Source organism: Garra rufa, chromosome 17 (genome assembly GCF_049309525.1).
Source record: "Garra rufa chromosome 17, GarRuf1.0, whole genome shotgun sequence".
NCBI classification, from domain to species: Eukaryota; Metazoa; Chordata; class Actinopteri; order Cypriniformes; family Cyprinidae; genus Garra; species Garra rufa.
In genome coordinates, this window is record NC_133377.1 from 31,535,537 (window position 1) to 31,543,543 (window position 8,007).

The window sequence follows — 8,007 nt, forward strand, 5'->3', positions numbered from 1 at the left end:
GCACTTTCACAGTGTTTATTTTGTCAAAAAAAAAAAAAAGTTTTATCTAATGTTTAAGTTTCTTGACTTCTTGTAACAGGTAAGATAACGGTTACATAATAATAACTTATTGTTAAACCATTCAATTCCTGTTAGCGCATCTATTTTACAATGCTCTTCTACATTAAAACACATTTCTTTTAAAAATAGCTTTTAAGTCCAAATAATATTTAGGTAATAAAGCCAGTAGTTTGTGCGACCTACCTGTTCGTCGAATGCATTGTAATGAGAGAATGTGATTAGCAAACCCCGCCTCTCTTTTTTTTACTGTTATTGTTCTTATTAATATCCTTCAGAAAAATAAGGTTTCGTCTTTATACATTTGCTTTTACGAAAGAAATAATTTCCCAGAATCAACATTACATTTTTTTTTTCATTTACACCATCCATTTTTTTATATTTACACCATCCATTTACACATGATATCGGTTTTCTAGTGACTGAATCATTTTCTCCAAACAATAAGACATATTCCCAAAAAAGTACACACAAGAAAATAAAAGATTATAAGTTGTCTGTATTTTAGTGTACATATCCAGAAGTGTACTGCAGAATTAATCATCCATCACATCCTGATTTAAGAGTCGAGTCTTGCTAGAGATATAGCTTACGGTAAACGGGATTTCTAATAAGTATGTTTTAGATTGTCATATAATGCTTAAGTTTCCCTTTCTCGAGAAACGAAACTCACTCTTTGAACAAAGGAATGTGAACACGCCCTGCTGTAGAAAGCCACACGGAAGCCCTAACCGACTAGGTAACACTTTTCAATAATATGGGTGCACTAATATGCATCAAATAATGCTTAACAAATGCACAGATAATGACGAGTTTATGTATAACCAATGAAGAACTAAACGATTACTGCATCAGCAACTAATGATCATTCTTCATAATCCATAAATTACGTAATCAATAAACTGTTATTAGTTAAATGTGTCATAATGTATTAATTCACTAAAAACATATTATATTAACTTGAAATAACCATTATGGTCAAAACTATGTACTTCCAGTTGTCTACTTTAATTATTTATTAGCTAATGATTTGCAAAGGTGTCCTTATGACTTTAGTTAGGCATAGGACTATTAACTAATTGTCAAGTAATATGTAACTGTGGTTATGGATTTGAATTGAATTAAATGATGACAATTCTTGCAAGTCATGTGGTCATATTGGTCTGGCTTCCAGTCTAACCTGCATCCAGCTATTTTTAGCTGTACAAAACAGCTAGTTTTACCATTTACTGCACGTTATTCTTCTTGTTATTTCCCTATAGCTAATGAACCGTGAGTAGGCTTACTTCCACATTAAAGAAAAAGGTGGATAGGAATGACCCAATAATAATGTATTTAAAAACAGCTGTCAGTGGACTAACGGTTAAATTTATATTTGCTGGAAAATTAACATTCTAAATGAACGATTCAAAAACATAGTCTTGTGAGAGATGAAGTTATGAAAAAACGGCATTACAATAAGTGATTTCAATATCACTGAACGGTCCACATCATTAAAAAACAAATCTAGTAAACTTGATACATTTGTAGATAGATATATATACTTAAATGTGAACAGAATATTATTTATTAGTTTATCTGATAAACCTGTTATCATTTTGCTCTTTATAAATTATTCCTTGTCCATTCTCTCAGACAGTTGTAACAGTCCCTCTGCTGTTTTGCATTTGCCCCACATGAGTCTCTAAGCCAGTTCTTAAACTTCCACTCATCCTTGTTCAGAATCAGGAAACGCCCCAGGACGTCCCGTGCTCGTATTATACCCTTGTTTTGTAGTCGTCCGCCCAGCACAGGACCAATTCCAGGAAGCTCATATACAAGTTTATCCCCCATTGGCTCAGAACAGAAACGTCTGTGTTTTTGGGTTGTTGTCATTGCAGTGGGTCAGTAACATTAGCTGTAACATCTGAGACAAAACTGAATCTGTAGCTTGTGGGATGTAGATCTGTAGCTTGTTAGACCTGTAAAGATTCATGATTTAATATAATATGTGACAAATATATAGATTAATGTTGTAAAGATGAAAAAGTATAGATAAAGTGAGACTTTCTGATTGGTCATTTACATTATTCTATAGAATACATTGCCACGTTAGTTTAGGTCACATTTAAAGCTAAATTTTAGTAGCTGAAATTAATTATTAAGAGTCCCACTTGCATCCTCTGCTGCTTTAAAATGAAATCAAGAGTTTTGCCTTTAAAAATCAGCTGCTTAATAATTCGGTTAAACACTCACCCAGTCTTTTTCCCATACACTCATCACAAAAACAAGGCCACACCTGTACAAAGATGTTTCTTGCCCATGATGCTTTGCGTTTCTTTCGGTTTGATATAATCCTGACCTGCCTACATGAACAGACCATATATGGAGTTCCTTTAAAAGATCTGTATAAGCTTGCAGTAAGAACCAGTGAGTCCCAGGAAGGTGAATATACATACATGTCTTTTCATGTGACTGAAATAGTGACGTGGAAGATAAGACATCATTTAAGTTTTTTTTTTTTCCAAACTTATTTCAGCACTTTTGTTTCTTTCAAAGGAAAAAATCTACATATTGTAACTCTGGGTTTCTTTTTTATATAAGTACATACATAAACATTCAACAGTCATTAGTTATAAACAAAACAACTGGTAAGAATGTAGGATGATTTTGAAATGATTTTTGAAGTTGAGGGAGAAAATACATTTTTTTGACATACCTTAACTGTCTTGAACCAGAATACACAGAGTTCAGGCAGAGCAAGACAAGACGAGCGTTTGAGGTTAAAAAGTATTTAAATTTTTTTTTTTTTTTAATGAAAATAACTGATCATTTCACTAGATAAGACCCTTCTTCCTCAGCTGGGATCATTTACAACCGCATTTGGGATCATTTGAAGCTGCATTTTGGAAGTTCAAACTTGGGGCACCATAGAAGTCCATTATATGAAGAACAATCCTAAAATGACTAAAGAAAGAAAGACATTAACATCTTGGATGTCAAGGGGGTGAGTACATTATCTGTAAAATTTATGTTCTGGAAGTGGACTTCTCCTTTAAAAGCACAAATCTCCTTTAACAGCGCACAATTAAACACACAATTATGTAAAAAGGTTGGTTTAGGCGAGTTACCTCGTAAGCGTAGTCTTAAATAAGCTATAAAGTCTTAAAAGACCATAAATAATTGGGAGAAAATCAGATATGTGTCGCATATTCAACAGGTTTTAAAGAGACCGCACTGCTTTTAAAGTAAAACCTATGAAGTCTTGTCATTGATGTAAATCAAAGAACAGAATAAAAAGAGAAATCATCACTCGATTGCTCTTTTGAAGCTTGAATAAAGATTAATATGTATACACAATTTATTGTTTAGGTAAAGATCGTTTTAAAATCTCTTATATTAAAAGTTATATATTTCAGAGACTAAAAATAAGAAATAATAGCTTTCAATTATACCGTAATGTTGAATGGCTATAATTTAATCTGATGATAATAAAAGTTGTATTCTCTTGTTCTGAACAAGAACAAAAGCCATTTCCTATTTGTACATTACAGGATAATGTTTGACAGATGCTAATTAAATTCTCGGTGACCAGAGAGACAGTAAGAGACTAAAGATTTTTTTCTTGTATGAAGAACAAGTCGAGATCATGTCAAACGTTTTTTTTATTATCATGGACATGTATAGCCTACATACATAAAAAGCAAACTTTAACAGAAAACACTAAACAGAACTAAACATTGTTTGTAAAGTTTCCCAGGACTTAACTGTGACTATTTAAAGATTCATAGGTGATATATTCAAGAGTAGAACAGAAATCTAAATGAAAAGCATTACCGCTGATACAGTTGCAACCAATCCCTTCTCTTTACAAATTATTTTTTGTCCATTCTCTCAGACCATTGTAACAGTCCTTTTGCTGCTTAGCATTTGCCCCACAGGTGTCTTTCATCCAATTCCCAAACTTCTGCTGGTTCTGGTTGAAGACCAGGAAATGGCCCTCGATGTCCCGGGCATGCCTTATACCGCTGTTCTCTAGTCGCCCGCCCAGGGTGCGACCAATTCCAGGAAGATCATGCACAGGTTTATCTCCCATTGGCTCCAAACAGAACTGCCTGTGCTTTTTTGAAGTCATTGCAGCAAAGTGTAGGTCAACAGCGCAATTTGTTGTGAAGTCAAAAAACTGGAGAAAAAAAAAACATAAATGAGATCTGTATTATGTTGGACCTGTGGAAAAACTGGTTTACTATAGGGGTCACAATAATGACAGTTATGTCAATAATGTGGTTAAGTGAACATATTGTGGGTCTGTCTTTAGATGTAGACACACATGGCTAGTCTGAGGCAAATGCAGGGCATAAAATTAACACTCGCCAAACGCCAAATGGCAGTTAAAATCGGCGAGTATATCCAACAGAGTCAGTCGCCGGATAGCGAGTGAAACTTTTACGAAATATAACAATGCAATAGTGAACACAGGATCATGGTTATTAGACCGCTGTTCTGTCATAAGCGTCAAGAGCGAATCAAATAATGGAATACAAACAGGATGATAAAGTCAGAGCAGTGTAATGGCCAGCTTGTCCCTACGGTTCTAATAACTTTTACCTGAAGATATTGCTGCTTCATTTCGGAAGATTAACTTTTCCCTTCTTTATTCTTCATAACCCGAGAATGTGGCGACACATAACTGGGGTTACGCCGCCTAAACGATGTAGTGAAGTACAGTTTGAAAGGTTGCACATTCGGCTGTACGCACACGATGAGCCGCACAGCGCACAATTAAACACACAATTATGTCAAAATGGTCTGTTTAGGCGAGTTACCTCGTAAACGTAGTCTTGAATGAGCTATAAAGTCTTAAATGACCGTAAATACTTAGGAGAAAATCAGATATGTGTCGCATATTCATCAGGTTTTAAAGAGACCGCACTGCTTTTAAAGTGAAACCAATGAAGTCTTGTCATTGATGTAAATCACAGAACAAAATAAAAAGAGAAATCATCACTCGATTGCTCTTTTGCAGCTTGAATAAATATTAATATGTAGTAAGTTATAGTAAGTAATAGTTTAAGAATACACAATTTATTGTTTAGGTATTAAAATCACTTATATTAAAAGTTATATATTTCAGAGACTAAAAATAAGAAATAATAGCTTTCAATTATACTGTAATGTTGAATGGCTAATATTTAATAGGTAAAATTAAGGGGAAATGTATTTAATAGAGACACCAGTAGCAAGACAAATTAAAAACACTGTAAATATGTTTAGTCATTGTAGTAGTAATAACTACCCTGCTGAAAAAAAACAGCTAAAACCAGCCTAGGCTGGTTGGCTGGTCTTAGCTGGTTTAAGCTGGAAGTAGCTGGTTTCCCAGCCTGACCAGCTGAGACCAGCCTGGAAAAATGGCCAAAACCCCTCTAAAACCAGCCTGCCTTCCAGCTATGACCAGCTAAAACCAGCCAACCAGCCTAGGCTGGTTTTAGCTGTTTTTTTCACCAGGGTACCTGTTTTTGCCAAAAGAGTTTCATAGCTGGTAAAAAAAAAAATGGCAGGTGTGGTCTTAGGTAGCCTAAATGTAATACTAAAGTAGTTAGAAGTAGCATATTAAAATGGCATTGTTTCTTACTGGGACTAACAAAACAAAAAGCTTTTTGCGATAATGGACAGGAGGCTTCCTATAAAGCAGCCCTGCTATAAAGTGTTTTTTAATTTCACACATCACCCGAAACAACATAGACTTAAAGATTGATCGTGGGATTTAAGAATCGATTTGTTGAAATGAAGATAGAAAATTGAAGTTTAAAATTACGTTCCACACATACGTACTGAACCGAAAGACCCCTAACGGAGACTTTCAGTACATATAGGACGTGCACTGTTTCACCCCTAAACATTAAATACGAAATATAAAATGCAGTAAATATAAAAACAAAAAATCTGATGAAGTGGAACACTTTTTGATAATTTTCTTTTTTCTTTTTAAATAGCCTATGCTCCAAACATTTCATCATCCACATTTTAAAGGAAAAATATAATTTGAAGAGGTTAATGTTCGATAAAGAAAGCCACTTCACAGTATTCACAAAATCTACAGTGAACTTATACTGATATAATTATTTACAATGCATTTTTCATAACTTCATCATGAAATCAGTGCTTTTTCATTAACAAAATCTGCTATAAATACAAGATTATTCTTACCCAGTCTCTCCCCTTTGTTTTCTGCCTGCGTTTCTTTTAATTTCATGCTTATATAAAGTCAAAAGCCCAACCCTGAACAGACCATATATGGAGTCTCTCCAGAAGATTTCTATTGTTCAGAAGCGAAACTTGTGTTGAGTGGGCTCAGACCCTGCTTTAAAACTAACAGGCCACTTTTAAGTTTCTCTTTCTTGAGAAATGAAACTTAACTCACCATCTAAGCAGAAGAACATTATGTGCCCTGCTTTATATTGAAGCCCAGATAGTGCATGCAGTTTTTTATTTTCTTCTACTTTCTACAATCATGATCTTTAAGTACATATCATTACTTAATTTTAGACAGATCCCTATTAAATTTTGTGAAATAGAGCAACTGTATAAGAGATCTGCCTATGTGATCAGATGTCCGTGAAGATCTAGCAGTGAGAACCAGTGAAACACAGTAAGGCTGTCACATCACACGTCTTTTCATGTGCTTGTACTGGAGTGGTAACAGATAAGAGAATGTTTAACTGCATAGGAGTTCACTGAAATTTATTTCAGCACTTTTGTTTCAGTCCAAGAAAAAAAAAACTCCTACATATCGTAACTCTGGGTTTCTCTTTTATACAAGTACATACATAAACATCAACAGTCATAAGGTATAAACAAAGCAACTGCGTTGTCTAGCTTATAGATATCAAACCAGTGGTAAGAATGCCATGCTAAGGGTTCCTCAATTCAACCAGACATACATGAATAAAAGTATTCTGTCTAAACTCTGATTTAAAAGCAGCAGTGCATTAGACTATGGTTCAGGACTCTGTAAATCAACAGTCATTCAAGTACAGCATTAATACTGTGAAGAGGACAGAGCGTTTAAGGGTTATCTGTACACTCTCTGTATTGCTTTGTGGAATATTTAAACATACAGTTGAGGTCAAAGGTTTACATGCACCTTGCACAATCTGCAGAATGGTAATTATTTTACCAAAATAAGAGGGATCATATGTGCATGTTATTTTTTATTTAGTACCGACTTCTGGGAAACATGCAAGCTTCTGAATAAAAGATATTTAGGCAAAATAAGAAAAATCTTCATTCTGTTCAAAAGTTTTCACCCCTAGCTCTTAATGCATTGTTTTTCCTTGTGAACCTTCTGTAATAGTTGTATATGAGTTCCTCAGTTGCCCTCAGTGTGAAAAGATGGATCTCAAAATCATAGTCATTGTTGGAAAGGGTTCAAATACACAAAAAAGCTGAAAAACCAAAGAATTTGTGAGACCTGAAGGATTTTTCTAAAGAACAGCAGGCAGTTTAACTGGTCAGGACAAACAAGGGACTCGCGAACAACTATCACTAAACAAACAAACAGAACAAAACATAAAAACACAACTGTGGATCATTCAGGTAACAACACAGTATTAAGAATCAAGTGTATGTAAACTTTTGAACAGCGTAATTTTTTATAAATTCAACTATTTTCTTCTCATGTGGACTATATGTATACATCTTTTATCAGAAATATCTTATTAAGGTCAGTACTAACTAAAAAAAATAACTTGCATTTCGTATGATCCCTCTTATTTTGGTAAAATTATTACCATTTTGCAGATTCTGCAAGGTGTATGTAAACTTTTGACCTCAACTGTATTTTGATGTTTCACTGGTTCAGCACTTGGTTTGCTATGATCACAGATTGTTTGAGGTTTAACTTGAGGTGGTTTAAAATCTGATGCTTTTATACTAAAAAAAAGAGAGGTGGAGATAAACTAATGGGTGCTA

The 8,007-nt window shown here is 34.3% G+C and overlaps 1 pseudogene; it reads right to left on the minus strand.

Annotated features, from left to right (window-relative positions):
- Positions 1 to 528: 528 nt before the first annotated feature.
- LOC141290078 (barrier-to-autointegration factor pseudogene) lies at positions 529 to 2,013 on the minus strand (annotated as a pseudogene).
- Positions 2,014 to 8,007: the final 5,994 nt, after the last annotated feature.